Raw genomic sequence first — 25,315 nt, 5'->3', positions numbered from 1 at the left:
TGAATACAACCGGGTATATGGCTACACACAGACTACAGAGTGAGCTGCACACACACACACACAGAGACCTTGCAGAACGCTGTTAAAACAGCGCTGCAAGGCAAGAGCAAGGTGAACAGTGAAGAACACACAGCGTTTTGCTAAATTAGCCTTTGGAAAGGAAAATAAAGCAATTAGCAAGCTCAACTGGCCCTCAGTTAGAACACAGCGTCCTGTCCCTAACTGAAATCACAGCAGAGTGAGCGCAAAATGGCGGCAGCGCTTTTTTATAGTGCAGAGTGACATCATTTCAGCAGCCAATCCAAGCCTTGCCAGTACTTACATGCCCACCATGCTAAACAGGATGTGCCCACACTTTCATTCATTCCTCATTGGCTGCTGCGTTCAATTTGAATTCTGGGAACTTCCGATTCCGGTATCCGATACGCGGGAAGTATCGGAATTCAGTATCGGAATTCCGATACCGCAAATATCGGCCGATACCCGATACTTGCGGTATCGGAATGCTCAACACTAGTCACAACTTTTTTTGTTCTTGAGCCTAAACGTCGCATATTAGATGGTCCAATAAACATGCCCCACTATTTTGTACAGCTGATTTGGAGTGCTGCCTGCCTCCTCTATCCTTTATACAGTGGTCCTCAGGTCGGTGTACAGGGGCTTGCACCCAATATTTCGCAGTGCAGCTGCTACCATCTTATCCTATCTATGTACTGTAGTTCTCTTAGGGTATGTGCACTGCGTATTGTAGATGCCAACGTGTCCGCATCATTTTTGAAGCAGATGATGCTTCAGGAAAACACTGGCGATGTCTCCTGAAGCCCCTTCTATGCCGTCTTTCTGGTCGTTTCTCTGGTGGCTTTGCTGTCCATGTCCCTTTTCTTTACCTTTATACATAAGATATTGGCTCCACCTGAAGAATGGAGCGGCCACTTCTTTTAACCTCTTCACTGCTGTTGAAGTCTGAAGCAGTTGGAAGACGTGACAAAAGACAGAAAATATTCTCAGCAAGTCGATTTGACTTAGCTGTGCATATGTTCATTCTACTTGATGTTTCTCCAGCTCCTTTTCTGGAGGGTTTCAGGCAGAATCTGCCTGTATATGACATTGTGTGCACAGACCTTTCCAGTCCAACGTACACCAGCCCCGCACCCAATAGTCAGTTGTGTAGCCTAATTCTATACAGCAAAAAGTAACGGCCAGACATAAAGATGGTACACGATAATTATTTAATCAGGCAATGGAGTCCAAGGCTGCAGCGGTATCACCACTGTTGCCATTAGATCGCTGCTGAATGGCCTGATGGTCTCTTCCAATATCACTGCCATAATCTTAGACTTCCTTTTTGAATCTCTACGATGTTCTTCTGAGGCTTCAAAGGAAGCAGTGACTACAGCATAGGGGGCAGCGAGGGTTGGAGCGGAGCCATGTGGAGATGCAACTGTGATGGTAGCAATGATTGCATGGAAGAACTACAACTTCCTCTCCAACCTCATAGTCCATTATGCAGATGGCGCAGGATTCTGCCTCTTCCTCAGATGTTATCCTTCGTGTTGGGAAGCTCTTAGTGCACAGAGCTTGCCTTTGCTGCAGTATACGAAGCAGGTTATATTGGGCAGGTAGCGATGGAGGCCGCATATGTGGAGGAGGTGGATAGACTCCCATTCCCTGCAGGCGAATGATGCGGTTAAACAGATGGTTTGGCTGGTGTGGCTGTAGAGCAGATGGGTTTGGAGCTGGGACCTCCCTGGGTCTGGAAGGCTCTGCAGGGACCGGTCTCAGTGGCGAGCGGCTTCTTTCCCTGCTCTGGTCCACTCTCTGCCACAGAGAAGCTCTGTATGATGGCCATCATTGGTAATGAGCCTTCTCTGTTCCCTTAGGCGATGGTGGAGGATTATGGCCTGACCTGTAAAGAGAAAGATTACTATAATTATGCTAAATTAAAAAAAAACACTTTAGGGCTAAATGGATAAAACCAGCTGTTGCTTTGGGATTTAATGAGAGAAGGAAACATTTTTTCATCTTTGGCCTACATAAACCTGCTCAGTATCCCTTCTCTGCAGACATTACAAAGCAGGGTGCAAATATGTTAGCATTTGGTGCTCCACTTTTAACTTTTGCCCAAGGCCTCACTTTGTCTACAACTTTCCCTGACTGACCCCTAAGGAATATGAATGGAAGATGGAGGACACACTGTGTGTCCTGAAACATCTTAGCCAAAAGAAAACCCTCAGAAAAGCTCCTATAAGGCAGAATATTCTGTCACTTACCCTGGTTTTCAGGTCTGCTCAGCCATGTCTCATTGTCAGCATTGAGCTGACGCAGCTCCCGGGACTTCATGGCTCAGTTTCTCGGGGCTGAGATGGTAAAATGCAAAGAACTACGTTCTCTGATGGCACAGGTGTTATTGTGCCAAATAACAATAATAAACTGTGGAAGTAAATACCAGACGTACAAACAATCTAGCGCGTTGTTCCAAAACCAAAGTGGAGTCTCCGCAAAGGCATCAACTCTGAAAATGGCGCTAATGTCACCGAGCGCAGAGACTGTATATACTCACAACATTCTGTGTCACTGTGACATCACATGTGAGAGCAACAACGCGCTGCCATAATGGCTGACTGTCCTATCTGTGATATGTCCTATATACACACATACAGTACACTCCGGGGAAACAAATGTATATAATGTAAGAATATTACACACCTAGGAATAATAATCAGTTTTATCATTTATATCAGTGTGTGCATTATTCCCTAAACCTCAGCTGCTGCAGAACATGTTTCTCACGGTGGTCCTGAAATAAAACAAAACACAAACTCAACTTCCAGGCCCCGCTGCTCCTCAGTACTGCTGCCAGTGTCCTCTGACTTCCCAGCTTCCTCTTCTAGTAGATTTAATCACTTAAAATAATAGAAATTTCCCATTCATATGTTTTATCATGATACAAAATAAACACTTTTAGAAAAGAAAACAGATAAATGAGATTTTCAGAAAACAGCATGTATGAAGGTGGATACTTATGGTATGATATATGCAGAGAGAGGAATGCTGTGAGGGCAAAGATCATGTTAGTCCACCTGATCAACCCTCAGAAAAATAATCCGGTCATATTCGGACGTACATAGAAATCTCTGAATTGGGACCTTCAATTGGCCTCAGATGCTATTAAGCAACCCGGTGGAGATGACAGAGGCCTCCTTGTCTAACTTCTTTGATACTCTGTACGTAACCCCTTTTCTCATGTACAGCACCATGGAATTAATGGTGCTATATAAATAAATAATAATAATATTACCATGGTTGCTGGTCACTATGGAATCTAAGGGGTTATATTACTGCAATGAGAGCTAGCTTGTATTGAAGCAGTTACGGGTGGGTGTCAGATGTGTATAACAGCAGGTACCCACTGGGTATAGGGTGGGCGCAGCTTGTGAGTCTGCTCATTATAAATCATCCTAACTCGTGCTGTACGTATACAGCTCTGGCAAAAATTAAGAGACCACTTTTTTGAGAAAAAATGTAAATTGTTCTTTTAGTCTATAAACTTCTGACAACATGTCTCCGAAGTTCCAAGCAATAAATTTTGTATTTTTTTTTCTGACTAAGAAAAATTGTCAAAATTAAAAAAAAGTGCTTTCAGACCTCAAAAAATGCAAAGAAAGCAAGTTCATTATCATTTAAAAACAACAATACTAATGTTTTACTCAGGAAGAGTTCAGAAATCAATATATAACCATGATTTTTAATCACAGCTTTCATGCGTCTTGGCATGCTTTCCACCAGTCTTTCACACTGCTTTTGAGTGACCTTATGCCACTCCTGGTATAAACATTACAGTTCTTTGTTTGATGGCTTGTGACTATCCATATTCCCCTTGATTACATTCCAGGGGTTTACAAATGGGTTCAGGTCTGGAGATTGGGCTGGCCATGACAAGGATTTTATGTAGTGGTCCTTTATCCACCCCTTGATTGACCTAGCTGTGTGGCATGGTGCATTGTCCTGCTGGAGAAACCAGTCCGCAGAGTTGGGGAACATTGCCTGAGCAGAAGGAATCAACTGTTTTTCCATGATAACCTTGTATGCGGCTTGATTCATACGTCCTTCGCAAAGATTAACCTGCCCAATTCCAGCGTTGCTGAAGCATCCCCAGATCATCACTGATCCCCCACCAAATTTCACAGTGGGTGCAAGACACTGTGGCTTGTACACCTCTCCCGATCTCCGTCTAACCATTAGACGACCAGCTGTGAGATAAAGCTGAAAATTAGACTCATCAGAGAAGATTACCTTACTCCAGTCCTCTATGGTCCAATCCTTATGGTCTTTGGCAAACTTCAGCCTGGCTCTCCTTTGCTTCTCATTGATTAAATGCTTTTTTGTAGCTTTACATGAATAGAGTCCTGCCTCTTGGAGCCTGTTATGAACTGCTCTTGCCATGCACTTCACCCCAGCTGCCATTTGCTATTCCTTTTGTAGGTCACTTGATGTCTTGCTGCGGTTGCTGAGTGACATTCAAATAGGATGACGGTCATCCCGGTCAGTGTAGAGCCATTTTTGCCCTAAGTCAGTCTGTAGCTTTGTTGTCCCCAATGTCTGCTGCTTGACCTTGTGGTAATGGACTGCCATCTTAGAAATTCCAAGGATGGAGGCAACATGACGCTCACTGTGTCTCCCTGCTAGTAAAGCCAGAATTGAGCCCTTCTTTTTCTCACTCAAGACTTTTCTTTCAACTCCTTTAGCATGGTTAAAAGTTATTTTTTCATTCCTATTGCTTTTGGGATATTACTAGCACTTGTTTTGCCGTCCATCTTGTCCTATTGCAAGAGGAATGTGAAGAAAACAGCAGTGTTTTTTAGACTTTCGTTTATTAAATAAGATTTGGTTCTGGTGATCACCTAATCAGAAGCACATTAAGTAGAATATATAAAGATGAAAGAAATAATTATAAAATAATGTAAGGCAAAAAATTTAAATTACTTTATATACTCGAGTATAAGCCGAGATTTTCAGACCACTTTTTTGGGCTGAAGGTCCCCCTCTCGGCTTATACTCGAGTCATACCCAGGGGTCGGAAGGTATGGGGGAGCGGGGGCTGTCTAATTATACTCACCTGCTCCTGGTGTGGTCTCTGCAGGTCCCTGGCTTCCCGGAGCAGGCAGCTTCCTCCTGTACTGAGCGGTCACATCATACCGCTCATTACAGTAATGAATATGCGGCTCCACCTCCCATATAGGTGGAGCCGCATATTCATTACTGTAATGAGTGGTAACAGTGACCGCTCACTACAGAAAGAAGCTGCAGCATCGGGAAAGCAGGGACCGCACCAGGAGCAGGTAAGTATAACGGGGAGGGGGAGCGCTGCGCGATACTCATCTGCTCCTCATTTCGGCGCTGCTCCATCTTCACCAGTGGCGCTCAGGTCAGAGGGCGCGGTGACATGGTTAGTGCACGCCCTCAGCCTTAACGCCTGTGCTGAAGATGGAGCGGCGCCGGAATGAGGAGCACGTGAATATTGAAAGTGCCGGGGGCCTGAGCGATGGAGAGATGGGTATGTGATTTTTTTTTTAATCACAGCAAATGGGGCAAGTGTCTGTATGGAGTATCTATGGGGCCATGACGTTTGTGCAGCACTATAAGGGGCCATAACGTTTGTGCAGCACTATATGGGGCCATAACGTTTGTGCAGCACTGTATGGAGCCATAACGTTTGTGCAGCACTGTATGGGGCTATAACGTTTGTGCAGCACTATAAGGGGCCATAACGTTTGTGCAGCACTATTTGGGGCCATAACGTTTGTGCAGCACTATATGGGGCCATAACGTTTATGCAGTACTTTATGTGGCAAATGTCTATATGGGGCCATAGTGTTTGTGCAGCACTGTATGGGGCCATAAAGTTTGTGCAGCACTATATGGGGCAAGTGTCTGTATGGGGCCAAAATCAACGTTTGTGCAGCACTATATGGGGCAAATATCTTTATCGAGCGTCTTATGGGGCCATAATCAGCATTTGTCCAGCATTATATTGGGCAAATATGTCTATGGAGCATCTTATGGGGCCATTATTAACCTTTATGCAGGATTATATGGGGCATATATTAATATGGAGCATCTTTTGGGGCCCATCATAAACTGTATGGAGCATTATATGGGGCTCCTGATTCAATATGGATATTCAAAAACACTTAACCTACTGATGTCTCAATTAATTTTACTTTTATTGGTATTTATTTTTACTTTTGACATTTACCGGTAGCTGCTGCATTTCCCACCCTAGGCTTATACTCGAGTCATTAAGTTTTCCCAGTTTTTTGTGGCAAAATTAGGGGGGTCAGCTTATACTTGGGTCGGCTTATACTCGAGTATATATGGTAATCTCAGAAAAAACTCTAATTCTTTTGTGTCCATTCATGGTAAAACAAATTTATCTGAAACTTCTGTTTTTGGTGGGAGAGGCTCACTATTCTCTTGTGGAAAGCATGTGCATGCTCGGCCGAATCAGGCGTACATGTGTATTGGGTGAGGGGTCGGTGAGGAGACTAGAGGAAGAGAGACGACCATAATTGGTGAGTATTTTAATGTGCTAACAATACGTTACATGGATATTTAGGATGGATTAGGAAAAAATAGCACGGAGTGCTTCTTTACATCTGGGTGTGCACCATGCACTGTATATAGAAGGCTATATGGGGCTCATACTGTATATAGGTTGCTATGTGCAGGCTCATACTGTACATTGGAGGCTATGTGGGGACTCATAGTGTATATAGGAGGCTATATGGGGGCTCATACTGTATATAAGTCACAATGTGCAAGCTCCAACTGTACATTGGAGGCTATAGGTGGGCTCATACTGTGTATGGGTTGCTATTTGCAGGCTCATACTGTACATTGGAGGCTATATGTGGCCTCATAATATATAAAGGTTGCTACGCACATGCTCATACTGTATATAGGAGACTATATGGCGGCTCACACTGTATATAGAAGGCTATAATGAGCTCATACTCTATCTAGGAGTCTATATGGGGGCTTACTCTATATATGAGTCAATATGGGGGCTCACACTGTATAAAAAAGGTTAAATGGAGGATCACACTATATATAGGAGGCTATATAGGGGTTCAAACTATATATAGGAGTCTGTATGGGGGCTCACACTGTATACAAGAGGACATATATGGGCTCATACTGCATATAGGAGGTTGTATGGGGGGCTCATACTGTATATAGTAGGCTATATGGGGACTCCTACTGTATATATGTAGTCATATCATATATAGGAGGCTGTATAGAGGCTCATTATTTTTATTATTATTATTGTACATTTTTATAGCACCGTTTATTCCATGGCGCTTTACATGTGAAAAGGGAGCAAATATAGACAAATACAACTAAACATGAGCAAAAAACAAGGCACTAACAGGTACATAAGGAGGGAGGACCCTGCCCGCGAGGGCTCACAGTCTGCAGGGGATGCATACTGTATATTAGAGGCTATATGGGGCCTTTACTGTATATATGAGGCTATATGGGGACTCATAATGTATATAGCAGGCTGTATAAGGGCTCATACAGTAAATAGAAGGCTATGTGGGGCGCATACTGTATCTATGGAGCTATGTGCAGGTTTGAACTATATTTAGCAGGCTATATGAGGGCTCATACTGTATATAAGAAGCTTTGTGCGGGCTCATACTGAAAATAGGAAGCTATATGAGGACTTATACTGTATATAGGAGGATATCGTATGGGAGCTCATACTGTATATAGGAGTCTATACGGAGGCTCACACTGTACATAGGAGGCTGTATAGGATCTAATGTTGTATATAGGAGGCTATATAGGATCTAATAGTGTATATAGGAGGCTATATAGGATCTAATACTATATATAGGTGTAGGGACCTATTTGGCATTCATGCTGCCCTAGGCATTTTAAGTAGGCACACTCCCTACTGATCAGTCAGACTAAGGGTATGTGCACACACAGTGCTTTTATCCGGCAGATCCGCTCTGTACCCACCTAAAAAAAGTTCTAAATATTTGCCAAAAAGAATGAACCGATGCACTGCACTGTAAAAAACAACTCCCTGTTCATATGAGGTTTTTTTAACCACTTCAGGTTTCCTAAGGCGTGAACCAGCTAAAATAAGTGACTGGTCTGTTTAAAAAAAAAAAAAAACTGATGGCTAAAATATGTCAGAAAAGCCAACCAAGAAGAAGCAAAAAACTTTGGGACAAAATGATGGTAATGTGTCCTGAACCTCACCAGAACCTCCTTCAGTGCAGTAAAACATCAACAGAACCTTAGTCAGTGCAGTAATACATCACCAGAACCTCAGTCAGTGCAGTAATACATCACCAGAACCCCAGTCAGTGCAGTAATACACCACCAGAACCTCAGTCAGTGCAGTAATGCATCAGCAGAACCCCAGTCAGTGCAGTAATACATCACCAGAACCCCAGTCAGTGCAGTAATACACCACCAGAACATCAGTCAGTGCAGTAATGCATCAGCAGAACCCCAGTCAGTGCAGTAATACATCACCAGAACCTCAGTCATTGCAGTAATACATCACCAGAACTCCAGTCAGTGCAGTAATACACCACCAGAACCTCAGTCAGTGCAGTAATACATCACCAGAACCCCAGTCAGTGTAGTAATACATCACCAGAACCTCAGTCAGTGCAGTAATACACCACCAGAACCTCAGTCAGTGCAGTAATACATCACCAGAACCTAAGTCAGTGCAGTAATACATCACCAGAACCCCAGTCAGTGCAGTAATACACCACCAGAACCTCAGTCAGTGCAGTAATTCATCACCAGAACCCCAGTCAGTGCAGTAATACATCAACAGAACCTCAGTCAGTGCAGTAATTCATCACCAGAACCCCAGTCAGTGCAGTAATACACCACCAGAACCTCAGTCAGTGCAGTAATTCATCACCAGAACCCCAGTCAGTGCAGTAATACATCACCAGAACCTCAGTCAGTGCAGTAATTCATCACCAGAACCCCAGTCAGTGCAGTAATACACCACCAGAACCTCAGTCAGTGCAGTAATTCATCACCAGAACCTCAGTCAGTGCAGTTATACTTCACCAGAGCCTCAGTCAGTGCAGTAATACATCACCAAAACCTCAGTCAGTGCAGTTATACATCACCAGAGCCTCAGTCATTGCAGTAATACATCACCAGAACTCCAGTCAGTGCAGTAATACACCACCAGAACCTCAGTCAGTGCAGTAATACATCACCAGAACCCCAGTCAGTGTAGTAATACATCACCAGAACCTAAGTCAGTGCAGTAATACACCACCAGAACCTCAGTCAGTGCAGTAATACATCACCAGAACCTAAGTCAGTGCAGTAATACATCACCAGAACCCCAGTCAGTGCAGTAATACACCACCAGAACCTCAGTCAGTGCAGTAATTCATCACCAGAACCCCAGTTAGTGCAGTAATACATCACCACAACCTCAGTCAGTGCAGTAATTCATCACCAGAACCCCAGTCAGTGCAGTAATACACCACCAGAACCTCAGTCAGTGCAGTAATTCATCACCAAAACCCCAGTCAGTGCAGTAATACATCACCAGAACCTCAGTCAGTGCAGTAATACATCACCAGAGCCCCAGTCAGTGCAGTAATACATCACCAGAACCCCAGTCAGTGCAGTAATACATCACCAGAACCTCAGTCAGTGCAGTATTACATCACCAGAGCCCCAGTCAGTGCAGTAATTCATCACCAGAACCCCAGTCAGTGCAGTAATACATCACCAGAACCTCAGTCAGTGCAGTAATTCATCACCAGAACCCCAGTCAGTGCAGTAATACACCACCAGAACCTCAGTCAGTGCAGTAATTCATCACCAGAACCCCAGTCAGTGCAGTAATACATCACCAGAACCTCAGTCAGTGCAGTAATACATCACCAGAACTCCAGTCAGTGCAGTAATACACCACCAGAACCTCAGTCAGTGCAGTAATACATCACCAGAACCCCAGTCAGTGTAGTAATACATCACCAGAACCTAAGTCAGTGCAGTAATACACCACCAGAACCTCAGTCAGTGCAGTAATACATTACCAGAACCTAAGTCAGTGCAGTAATACATCACCAGAACCCCAGTCAGTGCAGTAATACACCACCAGAACCTCAGTCAGTGCAGTAATTCATCGCCAGAACCCCAGTTAGTGCAGTAATACATCACCACAACCTCAGTCAGTGCAGTAATTCATCACCAGAACCCCAGTCAGTGCAGTAATACACCACCAGAACCTCAGTCAGTGCAGTAATTCATCACCAGAACCCCAGTCAGTGCAGTAATACATCACCAGAACCTCAGTCAGTGCAGTAATACATCACCAGAACTCCAGTCAGTGCAGTAATACACCACCAGAACCTCAGTCAGTGCAGTAATACATCACCAGAACCCCAGTCAGTGTAGTAATACATCACCAGAACCTAAGTCAGTGCAGTAATACACCACCAGAACCTCAGTCAGTGCAGTAATACATCACCAGAACCTAAGTCAGTGCAGTAATACATCACCAGAACCCCAGTCAGTGCAGTAATACACCACCAGAACCTCAGTCAGTGCAGTAATTCATCACCAGAACCCCAGTTAGTGCAGTAATACATCACCAGAACCTAAGTCAGTGCAGTAATTCATCACCAGAACCCCAGTCAGTGCAGTAATACACCACCAGAACCTCAGTCAGTGCAGTAATTCATCACCAGAACCCCAGTCAGTGCAGTAATACACCACCAGAACCTCAGTTAGTGCAGTAATTCATCACCAGAACCCCAGTTAGTGCAGTAATACATCACCACAACCTCAGTCAGTGCAGTAATTCATCACCAGAACCCCAGTCAGTGCAGTAATACACCACCAGAACCTCAGTCAGTGCAGTAATTCATCACCAGAACCCCAGTCAGTGCAGTAATACATCACCAGAACCTCAGTCAGTGCAGTAATACATCACCAGAGCCCCAGTCAGTGCAGTAATACATCACCAGAACCCCAGTCAGTGCAGTAATACATCACCAGAACCTCAGTCAGTGCAGTAATACATCACCAGAGCCCCAGTCAGTGCAGTAATTCATCACCAAAACCCCAGTCAGTGCAGTAATACACCACCAGAACCTCAGTCAGTGCAGTAATTTATCACCAGAACCCCAGTCAGTGCAGTAATACATCACCAGAACCTCAGTCAGTGCAGTAATACATCACCACAGCCTCAGTCAGTGCAGTAATACACCACCAGAACCTCAGTCAGTGCAGTAATACATCACCAGAACCTCAGTCAGTGCAGTTATACATCACCAGAGCCTCAGTCAGTGCAGTAATAAAAAACCAGTACCTCAGTCAGTGCAGTAAAACATCATAATCTCCATTAATACATGAATACATTGCTAAGTTAGTACTGCAGTCAATTGAAGTGTCAGGACAGCCCTAAATACAAATGAAAGCAGAAATCTCAATGAGAGGGATTGAGAATTATTTTCAGATCATTGAGGGTCCAACCGATCCTGAGAACCGGGGATCTGAAGAGCCACGGTTGAACAGAATAGACATATCTGCACTACTCCATTAATTCTAATGGGAACGCCTAAGATCAGCAGAGTGCTGTGCTCAGTAATCTCCGGCACGATCATTCAAAATTATTGAAGAAGTAGTGCGGATGATCAACCTCTGCTTCACTTTTTGGAAACGCTGGATATCCCACCACCTATGGATAGGGAATAACTTTCCAGCTTGAAAAAAACCCTTTATAGAGCACTAACGGAGTTGTCCGCTTTCAAATTATAAATCTGCAGTAACTATGTGACTGAATAGTTGTGAATCCTCCCTGTGCACGTACTGCTTACTGCGAGGATTTTCCCTTCTAAATGCCTGTTGAACGGTGGTCATGTGACCGCAATTATGCGATATGCATACTCCTGGGGTCAATCTGATTAGAAAGACGAGGCCTTGCTCAATTTACTTGCATATTCGGATTGTGACTGGAAGTATGCAAATCACTTACTTGCAGTCACATGACTGCCGTTCCCAACACTGACACCAGAGAATCCTCACAAGCAGTGCATGGCGTGAGGATTCACAAGTTTGCAGTCACAATGTGCAGTCACAGTACCCCTCATAAATGAAAACCACCACACACTATCATCTCCATTTTCCACGCAGAACCCCCGCCCATGTTCTCCAAACAGAGCCCACCTCCCCAGGCTCTCCATATAGCTTCTCCCTCCTCCCCAAGTTCTCCATATAGGTTCTTCCCCTCTCCCCAAGTTCTCCATATAGCTTCTTCCCCCTGCCCACATTCTCCATAAAGCTCCCCCCTCTCCCCAGATTCTCCATATAGCTTCTACCCCCTCCCCAGGATCTCCATACAGCTTCTCCCTTCTCCCCAGGTTTTCCAGATTGCTTCACCTTCCCCGTCCCCAGGTTCTCCATATACATTCCCCCCCTCTCCCAAGGTTCTCCATCTAGCATCTTCCCTTTTCCCCAGGTTCCCCATATAGCTTTTCCCCTCATCATGCAAGATGCTCCATATAGCTTCTCCCTCCTCTCTGGATTCTCCATATTGCTTCTCCCACCCAGGTTCTCCATATAGCTTCTCCCCCCACCCTCCCCAGGTTCTCCATACCTAGCCCCCTCTCCGGGATGTATCTTCGGCTCTATGAGAGCTTACCTTCTCCAGGCTCCAGCTTTTCTTCAGCAGTACTCTACACTGATGTCAGCCGCTGCTCCTCAGGTTGGGCAGATGTCTGGAGCTCCACTGATGCTGGAAGTATCGGCGCGCATGAAGGATCATTTATATTTGGTGCCTAGTGGCTAATATGGGCCTGAATAGGAGGCTATATAGGGAATCATACAGTATATAGGAGGCTATATGGGGGTCATATTGTATACAGAAAGCTATGTGCAGACCCACACTATATAAAGGAGGCTATATTGTGGCTAATACTATATATAGGAGGCTATAGAGGGGCTCACACTGTATATAGAAGGTTACATGGGGTTATCATTGTTTATAGGAGGCTACATGGTGCTCTTACTGTATATAGGAGGCAATGTGCAAGATCACACTGTATATTGGAGGGTTTATGGGGCTCATACTGTATTTAGGAGGCTCTATAGGGGCTCACACTGAATATAGGAGGCTAGGTGCAGGATGACACTGTATACAGGAGGATATATAGGAGCTCACACTGTATATAGGATGCTATGTGCAGGATCACACTGTATATAGTAGGTTATATGGGGGCTCATACTGCATATAGGAGGCTATATAAGGGTTCATTCTGTATAAAGAAGGTTATATGGGGGCTCATAGTGTATATATAGGAGGCTATATGGTGGCTCATACTGTATATAAAAGGCTATATGGGGGCTTATACTGTATCTAAAAGGCTATACAGGGGCTCATACTCTATATAGAAAGCTACATAGGGGCTCATACTGCATATATGACGTTATATGGGGTTCATACTGTATATAGTAGACTATATAGGGCATACTGTATGTAGGAGGCCATGTGAGGCTCATACTGTAGCTTAGGAGCTATATGCGAGTTCATACTGGTTTTATGATGCTATATGGGGGCTCATACTGTAAATTAGAGACTATATGGGTGCTCATACTGTGCATAGGCAGCCATATGAAGCTTATACTGTATATATTGGGGTTTATGCTGTGTATAGGGGCTCATACTTTATATAGAAACTATATGTGGACTCATAGTGTACATAGGAGTTATATATGCTCATACTGGGCATAGGAGGCTATATGAGTGCTCATACTGTATATAGAAGGCTATATATTGGGGCTCATACTTTATATATATATAATATATATGAGGCTATATGGGGGCTCATACTGTATATAGTAGGTTATATAGGCACACGATATATAGGAGAACATTTGGGGCTCATACGGTATCTAGGGAGCTATGTGCAGTTCATACTGTATTTAGTCGGCTATATGGTAGCTCATACTGTATATAGGAGGCTATATAGGGACTCACACTGTATATAGGAGGCTATCAAGGGGCTCACACTGTATATAGGAGGCTATGTGGAGGATCACACTGTATATAGGAGGCTATATGGTGGCTCATACTGCATATATGAGGCTATATAATTGGTTCAAACTGTATATAGAAGGTTATATGGGGCTGATAGTCTGTTTAGGAGGCTATATAGTGGCTCATACTGTATATAGGAGGATATATGGGGCTCATACTGTATATATGAGGCTATATGGGAGCTCATACTGTATATAACAGGCTATATAGAGCACACCATATATAGGAGGCCATGTGGGGCTCATAAGGTATCTAGGGAGCTACAGTGGGAAAAAAGTATTTGTCAGCCACCAATTGTGCAAGTTCTCCCACTTAAAAAGATGAGAGAAGCCTGTAATTGACATCATAGGTAGACCACAACTCTGAGAGTCAAAATGAGAAAACAAATCCAGAAAATCACCTTGTCTGATTTGGCAAGATTTATTTAGCAAATTATGGTGGAAAATAAGTATTTGGTCATTAACAAAAGTTAATCTCAATAATTTGTTATATATCCTTTGTGGGCAATGACAGAGGTCAAACGTTTTCTGTAAGTCTTCACAAGGTTGCCACTAGTGTTGAGCGATACCGTCCGATACTTGAAAGTATCGGTATCGGATAGTATCGGCCGATACCCAAAAAATATCGGATATCGCCGATACCGATATCCGATACCAATACAAGTCAATGGGACATCAAGTATCGGAAGGTATTCTCATGGTTCCCAGGGTCTGAAGGAGAGGAAACTCTCCTTCAGGCCCTGGGATCCATAGGGATGTGTAAAATAAAGAATTAAAATAAAAAATATTGATATATTTACCTCTCCGGCGGCCCCTGAACTCAGCGCGGGTAACCGGCAGGCTTCGTTGTTCAAAATCAGCGCTTTTAGGACCTGAGAATCACGTCCCGGCTTCTGATTGGTTGCGGGCCGCCCATGTGACCGCCACGCGACCAATCACAAGCCGCGACGTCACCGCAAGCTATTAACGCGCTCATTTTTAAAAATGAGCGCGTTAATGACTTTCAAAGACGTAGCGGCTTGTGATTGGTCGCGTGGCCGCGACCAATCACAAGCCGCTACGTCTTTGAAAGCCATTAACGCGCTCATTTTTAAAAATGAGCGCGTTAATAGCGTGCGGTGACGTCGCGGCTTGTGATTGGTCGCGTGGCGGTCACATGGGCGGCCCGCGACCAATCAGAAGCCGGGACGTGATTCTCAGGTCCTAAAAGCGCTGATTTTGAACAACGAAGCCTGCCGGTTACCCGCGCTGAGTCCAGGGGCCGCCGGAGAGGTAAATATATCAATATTTTTTATTTTAATTCTTTATTTTACACATCTCTATGTATCCGATACCGATACCCGATACCACAAAAGTATCGGATCTCGGTATCGGAATTCCAATACCGCAAGTATCGGCCGATACCCGATACTTGCGGTATCGGAATGCTCAACACTAGTTGCCACACACTGTTAATGGTATGCTGGCACATTCCTCCATGCAGATCTCCTCTAGAGCAGTGATGTTTTGGGCGCTGGGCAACACGGACTTTCAACTCCCTCCTAAAGTTTTCTATGGAGTTGAGATCTGGAGACTGGCTAGGCCACTCCAGAACTTAAATATGCTTCTAACGAAGCCACTCCTTCGTTGCCCTTGCGGTGTGCTTGGGAGCAGCCAATAACACAAGCCGTGGTGCCAGGACATTGTGGGTGTTTCCTGCACCCTAATTGGCTAGCCGCAATGTGCACACATAAAGTTAGGAAAAAAAAATGACAGCTGTACTGTGCTTCCAAGAACGCGGCGCCTCTGAGCTCTGCAAACCCCCTTCCCTCATCAAACACATGCCAAACGCTCATAAAACACCACCATTATCGTTTCTAAAGTGCTGAAAATATTTTTGTGGCAACGCAAATATTTTCCTGCACTTTTACCGAATGTTAACGATTTTTATCAATTTTATAAAATTTTGCTCGGGTTTCAGGTCACGAATCCAAATGTGCCATATTCGTGATGAATTTGTTCCAAACAAATTCTCTCATCTCTAATGCTTACCCCTGTGTACAGGCTAGAAAGCCACCTGAAGCAAGTCCTGGTTATCAATGACCCCGTGACTATCAGCACTATTTGGATAATCAAGACTTTTTCTTGTATAAGCCACACTAATGTGCAACCACACCAAATAATATAATAATAATAATAATAATTATTATTATTATGATTATTATTTTATTTCTATAGCACCAACATATTCCACAACGCTTTATAATGTAACATAGTTATATGTAATAGAATGAAATGGATATTACACACGCGCTACCTCAGGCACCAAGAAAAAAACCCCAGCTGCAAGGAAACAAGGCAGGGAGGTGCCACCCCTGTCAAAGAACTATCAAGAATAATTAAAACAATTGAATCCGCGCTGAAAGGGCAAGACAGATGGAACAAACAGACCTATGAAAAGTAAATGTGACACAATAACACGCAAATCAAACCATACAAGCCCACACACCCCCACCTATAACAGAACAATCCCACCTTGAATAGACCTAGACCGGAGCCTAAACAAAAAGCCGCACCAGCGCTACCGAACACGTGGACGTATTTACTTTGTGACGTCACACGCTGAGCCTCGTGCCAGCTATTTTCCCCTTCCCCGCTCGTATCCAGGGACGCCACCGGCCGGGGCTTTCCCTGGCTCTACGTAGCTTCCGTACTACCTTATTTCATTGCGGCTCATCACCTCTGCCTGCCCACCTTCCTGCTAGCGTTTCTATACGCCGGATCCTTTTCTTCTGACTGGACTGCACCCACCGTGACACACGTCGGCACATCCCCTGCTGGTGAGTCTCTCCACGTGTTCGGTAGCGCTGGTGCGGCTTTTTGTTTAGGCTCCGGTCTAGGTCTATTCAAGGTGGGATTGTTCTGTTATAGGTGAGGGTGTGTGGGCTTATATGGTTTGATTTGCGTGTTATTGTGTCACATTTACTTTTCATAGGTCTGTTTGTTCCATCTGTCTTGCCCTTTCAGCGCGGATTCAATTGTTTTCATTATTCTTGATAGTTATATGTAATATAATGTTGTTTAATATCTATAGTTAATGGCATAATTAATTTATTACAGCTTGACATTTTAAATATAAAAACTGTAAGTGCAGACATAAAATCTGAGATAACACAACATAAGAACAACTCTCTGCTCTCTCTATCATCTCTCTTCAAGGACTATGTAGCAACTGCATGTTGTACCTCTATGGTAGATTGGCACTTGTGGCAGAAAATAAAAAGCTAACAATGGAAAACTAGTTGTAAAAGGACGTACAATATCAGCTTATGAACCTAGCACATCATGAAGGATTACATATATCCCGTGTAGATTCAAAAATGATACATAAATAAATTACATTGTCATGAATAAAAAAAACATCCTTTACATGTCCATCAGTGAACATTCCAGGAAATCAACAGAATGTAATGTGAAAAACAAAATTAATCAATAGATGGATCAATACCACAGCTCTATTGAAAGCAGTTTACAATAGACAGGAAGTCTCTGAATCAGATTACACAATCTGCTCATTGAGATCTGGAGCACATTTTATTCAATTCAACAAAGCTTTGAATTCAGGTTTGCACATTACAATCTCTTGCTATAGCCAATATGGCTATGTTGCCACAGAGAACAGTTGCAGCGTTAATATAGTTGACTATAGAAATTAACTTTTGAGGTATATGAATACAGTACCTCAGCTTTACAGTATCACTTGTAGAGAATTGTTTCTCAGAATGTCTTTAAGGGAAACTATCACCACATTTGACCTATGTAAACTATACATATGGGCATACAGGCTATAGAATGCTGAAAAAAGTCTTACTTGTGTGTCTCATCAGATGTGTTGATGTAACAAGGTGGCACGGGGTGGTAGTCATGGGCGAGTTCACTAACACTAGAAGTCCAAGAAATTTCGAGCTCCAAAGGTCCCAAAGATAGAAATGTTAAATGAGCACCCCGGCACCTTGTACGTGAAAAGATAATTAAAGTCCCTTGTACTGCATGTACAGCATGCACCACAGCACACTGACATTCCCCTCAGCTGCTGCCATGCTGGCTCCGCATTCATGAGCTCCGCAAATCACTTCAGAGATGAGGTCTTTTTCCAACAGCTTAACTTAACTAGACAGCAACGTATTTATCACATAGGCAGCACAAGTCAAACACAGAGACATCTTCTCAGTGGCGTAGGAAGGAGGGTGCGGGGGGGGGGGGGGGCGGTCCGCCCCGGGCGGCACAATGCGGGGGGCGTCCGGCGCTGCAGGAGGAGAAAGAGAAAAAAAAAAAAAAGACGCCCCTTTAAATCTTTGGGCGGTGCCGTCCGCCGCCACGACCAGGCTCCCCCCACCCCCGGGCTATCCCGCCCCCCGCCCCCTGCTCCCCGCTCTAATACTCACCTCTCCTGGTTCCTGCGGCGCCGGCAGCTGCAGCGTCCTCTGACTCTGCGACGTCTCAGAGCAGAGGGCGCGATGACGTCACTACTGTGCGCGCCGCTCAGCCTCTCTGTCCTGAGCGTCGCAGAGCCGGAGAGACGCTGACTACTGCACGGACCTACGCTAGGAACGGGAGAGGTGAGGATTTTACTTTTTTTTTTTTTTTCTTTATGTCTGACTCTGTCTGGGGGCAATGCTGGACACACTGGGGCAATACTGGAGACCATGGGGCAGATTGCTGGACACACCGGGGCAATACTGGAGACCATGGGGCAGATTGCTGGACACACTGGGGCAATACTGGAGACCATGGGGCAGAATGCTGGACACACTGGGGCAATACTGGAGACCATGGGGCAGATTGCTGGACACACTGGGGCAATACTGGAGACCATGGGGCAGATTGCTGGACACACTGGGGCAATACTGGAGACCATGGGGCAGAATGCTGGACACACTGGGGCAATACAGGAGACTATGGGGCAGATTGCTGGACACACTGGGGCAATACTGGAGACCATGGGGCAGAATGCTGGACACACTGGGGCAATACAGGAGACTATGGGGCAGATTGCTGGACACACTGGGGCAATACTGGAGACCATGGGGCAGAATGCTGGACACACTGGGGCAATACTGGAGACCATGGGGCAGAATGCTGGACACACTGGGGCAATACTGGAGACCATGGGGCAGAATGCTGGACACACTGGGGCAATAAAGGAGACTATGGGGCAGATTGCTGGACACACTGAATACTGGAGACCATGGGGCAGATTTCAGGACACATTGAGGCAATGCTGGAGACCCTGGGGCAGACTTCTGGACATACTGGGGCAATACTGGAGACCATGGGGCAGATTGCTGGACACACCGGGGCAATACTGGAGACCATGGGGCAGATTGCTGGACACATTGGGGCAATACTGGAGACCATGGGGCAGAATGCTGGACACACTGAGGCAATACTGGAGACCATGGGGCAGAATGCTGGACACACTGGGGCAATACTGGAGACCATGGGGCAGAATGCTGGACACACTGGGGCAATACAGGAGACCATGGGGCAGATTGCTGGACACACTGGGGCAATATTGGAGACCCTGGGGCAGATTTTTGGACACATTGAGGCAATGCTGGAGACCCTGGGGCAGACTTCTGGACACACTGGGGCAATGCTGGACACTGGGGCAGATTGCTGGACACACTGGGGGTAATATGCTGGACACACTGGGGCAATGCTGGACACTGGGGGTAATATGCTGGACACACTGGGGGTAATATGCTGGACACACTGGGGCAGACTGCTGGACACACTGGGGCAATGCTGGACACTGGGGCAGATTGCTGGACACACTGGGGGTAATATGCTGGACACACTGGGGCAGATTGCTGGACAACATGGGGGTAATATGCTGGACACACTGGGGCAGATTGCTGGACACACTGGGGGCAGGACTTGAGGCATGGGCAGAATGTAGATTGGAGACACGGGGCAGGATTGGATCATGGGGCAGGACGGATACAATGGAGGCTGGTGGGGCAGGATGGGGAGATCATATGGGGTAGAATGGATACTCATGAGGGCAGGATGCGAGAACATATGGCTGGAGCCAGGAATGAGATAAGCGGGGCCAGGGTGGGGAATAGTGTTACCATAGGGGCTAATTAAGGGATATTATTACTGCAGTGATGTATTTATTTTATTTTTTGAGTATACTGTTTTAAATGGGGGGGCGGTCCTGTTACTGTGCAGAGTGACACTATATCACCTTTTTTTCTTCATGTGATGTAATGTAGAAGTTGTGAAAAATTAAGTAATGTGTTCTGCAAGCGGAGCTCGAGATAACTGTGTTATTTCCTGCAGAAACGAGTCCTGGATGGAAGGAATGATGGCGGTCTGTGCTGGATGAAAGATGAAGGACTTCACCTAGAGACGTCACTGGTGAGTCAGTGTTACCTATACACTGACACTATACACTGTATACTATATAGAGGTCCTGTGTATAATGTCACCAGTGATCTCTGTATTACCTCTACATAGACACTGCATACTAAGTACAGATCTCCTGTGAATACTGGCACTTATGGTGATAGTATTGTGGTTTTTTTTTTTATTACTGATCAGTATTGTAGTATTCAGTCACTATGTGGTGGTAATATGTGGTCTGGAAATGGTGTTGTGGTATTTGTCCCTTGTATGTAGTATTATTCGGTCACTATGTGGCCTGGTCATGGTGTGGTGGTATTAAGTCACAGGTTTGGCATGTGGGGGTGACACCATTAGGCCCAGTTTAAGTTCTACAAAACAGGAAAACCATTTTTGGTAACCTTTGTGTGTATTGAGCCGGGGGAGGGGGGGGGGCGCCTAACTCGGGAACAGCCCCGGGCGGCAAAAGCTCTATCTACGCCTCTGCATCTTCTTAACTGCATTCTTCACGCAGGCAGCATAAGTTAAACACAGCAACATCTTATCTTTCCCTATCATCCAGACAGACATTATCTTATGCATCAGCTTCCCTTTCCCAGCAAACTCAACTACGACCTTGGACAATCCGTGTCCCACCTGTTTCCTTGGACAATCTCTGTCCCACTCATGCTGCAGGCCCACTAGCTTCCTGCTGTTTCCTTGGTCCAGCTGCGAGTTATAGCGTAACGGGCTCACCAACTCAGCTGCCTTCTAATCCCAGCCGCTAGCTTCGGATCTTTTCTTGGAACGGTTCTGTCTAAGATGGTGATCACTTGCACGATTCTCAACTTGGGGGCCCCTTACTGCCATCTGCAGACTTATGCCCAACAGCCTGTTACACTCTGCTCACATCTGAACCTAAACAGGAAGTGCCTGCTCTGTGCCCCTCCCATCTACTTAACTCCTTGCTGCCTGTGCCTAAGCTAATACCATTGTCTATCCTGAGAGGAGAGGATGTTGCCCAACCAAGGTTCGTGGTTGCTGGCTTAGGACGCTGTGGGTGAGACGCTGGGTAGGAAGAATGGAGACCAGCATAGTGAGACTGCAGGAAAGGCTTACAAAAAGGGGGTTCTGAGCAGGAACCCTGAGTTGCTGGAGAGTTTGCTGGACCACTCACCTGAAGGACACAGCACCCCGGCTGGGGCACCATACCACCTGAACTGTGAGTAAACTGCAAATACTTGATATTGCTGTGTCCTTCTAATTATTTCCTTCAAATCCTGCCCAGCACCACCACCACCACCACTAACAGAACTTTGCAACATCCCCTCCTTGGGCTGCCCTAAGGACTAAGTTACACCTGTGGGGAGCTGTACCAGTGGTTCCCTTTAAGCAGCGTCGGCCATCCCTGGCTGAGTGCCACAGGTGGTGTTACGAACGTTTCTCTACAGACTTTATTTCCCACACTTCATCCCCTTTAATTGGGTGCCCTGGGCCACGGACCGGGTCTCCGCTGCCGTGACCACCCCTTTAAGTACTGCCGGACCCAGTGCAAATTATATAAATTTATTTTCATTTTGCAGTGAGAAATAAGTATTTGATCCCTCAGGCAAACAAGACTTAATTCTTGGTGGCAAAACCCTTGTTGGCAAGCACAGTAGTCTGACATTTTTTGTAGTTGATGATGAGGTTTGCGCACATGTCAGGAGGAATTTTGGTCCACTCCTCTTTGCAGATCATCTCTAAATCATTAAGATTTTGAGGCTGTTGTTTGGCAACTCGGAGCTTCAACTCCCTCCTTTCTATGGGATTAAATGGAATCTGTCACCTACTTTTTCATATATAAACTGTGGCCACCGCCTTTAGGGGCTTATCTACAGCATTCTGTAATGCTGTAGATAAGCCCCGATGTAACCTAAAAGATAAGAAAAACAAGTTAGATTATACTCACCTGGTGGGGTGGTCCAGTGCCGTACAGTCCGATGGACGTCGCGGTCCGGGTCCGGCACCTCCTATCTTCATGCGGTAACGTCCTCTTCCTTGCTTCCTGTAGCAGCTCCTGCACAAAGTGTACTTTATCTGCCCTGTTGAGGGCAGAGCAATGTACTGCAGTGCGCTGGTGCAGGGAAAGGTCCAAGAGAGAAAGGTCCGTGGTCGGCGCCCATAGCAATGCAGTAATTCTGCTACATAGAGGCGATCTGACCATCGCCTCTATGGAGCAGAGCCTATCACGTTGTGGCAGCTTCTAGCCTCCCATGGAGGCTATTGAAGCATGCCAAAAATAAAAAAAAATAGTTTTAAAAGTACAAAAGAATAAAAAATATATAAAAGTTTAAATCGACCCTCTTTTCGCCCCATTCAAAATAAAAAAAATCAAACCTACACATGTTTGGTATCGCCGCTTTCAGAATCGCCCGATCTATCAATAGAAAAAAAGAATTAACCTGATCGCTAAATGGCATAGCGAGAAAAAATCAAAGCGCCAGAATTTTGTTTTTTGGTTGCCAGGACATTGCATTGAAATGCAATAAAGGGTGATCAAAAGAACGTATCTGGACAAAAGTGGTATCATTAAAAACGCCAGCATGAAAAATGGAGATGTTACGGGTATCGGAAAATGGCACAATTGTTTTTTTTTTTGCTTTAGCAAACTTTGGAATTTTTGTTTCACCAATTAGATAAAAAAGAACCTAGACATGTGTTGTGTCTATGAACTTGTAATGACCTGGAGATTCATAGTTGCAGGTCAGTTTTAGCAAATAGTGAACCTAGCAAAAAAGCAAAACAAAAAAACAGGTGTGGGATTGCACTTATTTTTCAATTTCACCGCACTTGGATTTTTTTTCCCGTTTTCGAGTGCGCGACATGCTAAAACCAATGCTGTTGTTCAAAAGTACAGCTCATCCCGCAAAAAATAAGCCTTTACATGGCCATATAATAAAAAAGTTAAGGCTCTGGAAAGAAGGGGAGCGAAAAACTAAAACTCCAAATCAAATAACGCTCCGGTCATGAAGGGGTTAATGTGATTCTTTTTGAGACACTCCTTTTTTGCCTTGGCTGTATGTTTTGGGTCATTGGCTTGCTAGAATAACAAGTGACTGGCACACTCCGGACGTGTTGTGATGCAAAATAGGGGGTTTGTTATACATACAGTAAACACAAACGTTTCGGTCGTAACTGGACCTTCATCAGTGTGCTAAAGGAAAATATACAAAGAGAGTGATATCCAAAGCATAAAGGAACAAAATACAGAAAATAAACATAAACAAAACACAATCAAAATAAATAAAAGTATATACAACACAAAAGTCATGATACAGAAATGAGTAATAACCCCATTAGGGGACCATCAAACAAGATTTCCGAGATATTCATGCTGGAAAAAATTGAACGTGTACGTGAAGGTATGGTGACGCGCCAAGAAAGAAGAAGGAACTAGGGGATGGAGGTATGAAAAAGGTGATGATGAGAGACACACTGTACCGTGAGGTATGGGTGAAAAGGTAAACCTACCTAGATTACTAGTATGTTGGAGGAGCCCCACAAGTTAGAACTAAGATGCATCTGAAGGGAAAAATAAAGTGCATGTAGAGATAACCCTGTACGTGCCTATATGGACCATACGTAATACTATAGGGCTTATGGTGCCATGTAAAATAGTTACATACCGGAAGCCTGAAGCTATATAGAATTCAGGTTGTAGAAGCAGTACATAGACGCAGGGGAGTATGTCCCAGGTGGCGCTATCTGCAGGGGAAATAGGTATGATATAAATTGTGCCAGTGAGCTACTAGATAATATAGGAGTATGGTACATACCAGAGGAAAGCCTGAAGCTATATAGATCCCAGGTTGTAGAAGCAATTTGCTGATGCAGGGTAGTGTGTCACAGGTGACACTATCTGCAGGAGGGATAGGTATGATATGACATAGATGGCGCTAGTGAGCCACTAGATAGTGAAGGTATATGGTACACAGGACTTACCCACCCAGTAAATATGAAGCCACGCGGTGTCACAGCTGTTAAGGGCTAAGAGGGAAGTGCACGCTATCTGTATAAGAAAAGTAAATTGTATGAGGGATGCCACCCTGCACTGCTATAATAGAGAGTGTGCAGTGTCTGGGACTTACCAGCCTGATGAATGGAGGGAGCACGCAGTGTCCACTGCAAGTGCAGGCTGGGGAACGGTGCACCAGGGACCTCCTTATATAGTGGGGAAGAGGAATGGTGTGTGCATAGTGTTGCCGGAGAAGTGAGGCTGGAGGGGGCGGGGTGTGGTGACATAAGTGTCACATGACCGCAGGGGGCGGTGTACAATACGTTCCACTGTGAGGAGAAAGAGGTGGAAGTGCTTTCCAAGGCAGTGGATTAGCTGGTACAGAGGAATAATACGGTGGTCCCAGAGTATCACAGAAGGGTAGATTCCAAGCGGCCGATTCTGTAAAGGAGAGGGAGAGGATTAGCAAGAGAACAACCAACACTATAAATTATGAATACATAAAGATCTTTTATATACTAAGTGCGCTAGTGCCGGTAAAATAAGTGTACATCTACCCATTGAAAACCGCATTAAACGTAATTGGAGGAGAGGGTAGCACGTCCGACATTATTAGCAACAGTTACGACATGGTTGCTGATTAAACAACAGATAAGTGAGCAGATGTGCCCAGCTGTACATTAACATAATATATAAAAAACACCTGGCTGTTTAGGCATCACATAAAGGACAGCAATGAAACATTGAGTCAGGGAGGTTTCGTGCTGAAAAAATGATAAATGGTCATGTAAAAATAATGTAAAAATAAAATTGACACATACAATTACATCATTAGGAGGC

The 25,315-nt window shown here is 44.9% G+C and overlaps 1 long non-coding RNA gene across 1 annotated transcript; it reads right to left on the bottom strand.

Moving 5' to 3' along the window:
* Positions 1–308: 308 nt before the first annotated feature.
* Positions 309–24,848, bottom strand: LOC138642247 (uncharacterized). Its single transcript, XR_011314014.1, has 3 exons — positions 24,609–24,848; positions 24,467–24,529; positions 309–1,906 (listed from the first exon to the last, which is right to left on the bottom strand). It is a non-coding gene; the product is annotated as an uncharacterized lncRNA (long non-coding RNA).
* Between the last annotated feature and the right edge of the window lie 467 nt (positions 24,849–25,315).

This window comes from Ranitomeya imitator, chromosome 6, assembly GCF_032444005.1.
Source record: "Ranitomeya imitator isolate aRanImi1 chromosome 6, aRanImi1.pri, whole genome shotgun sequence".
NCBI lineage: Eukaryota > Metazoa > Chordata > Amphibia > Anura > Dendrobatidae > Ranitomeya > Ranitomeya imitator.
Note: the sequence above shows the minus strand (reverse complement) of the source record. Positions and strands in the feature narration are given on the sequence as shown.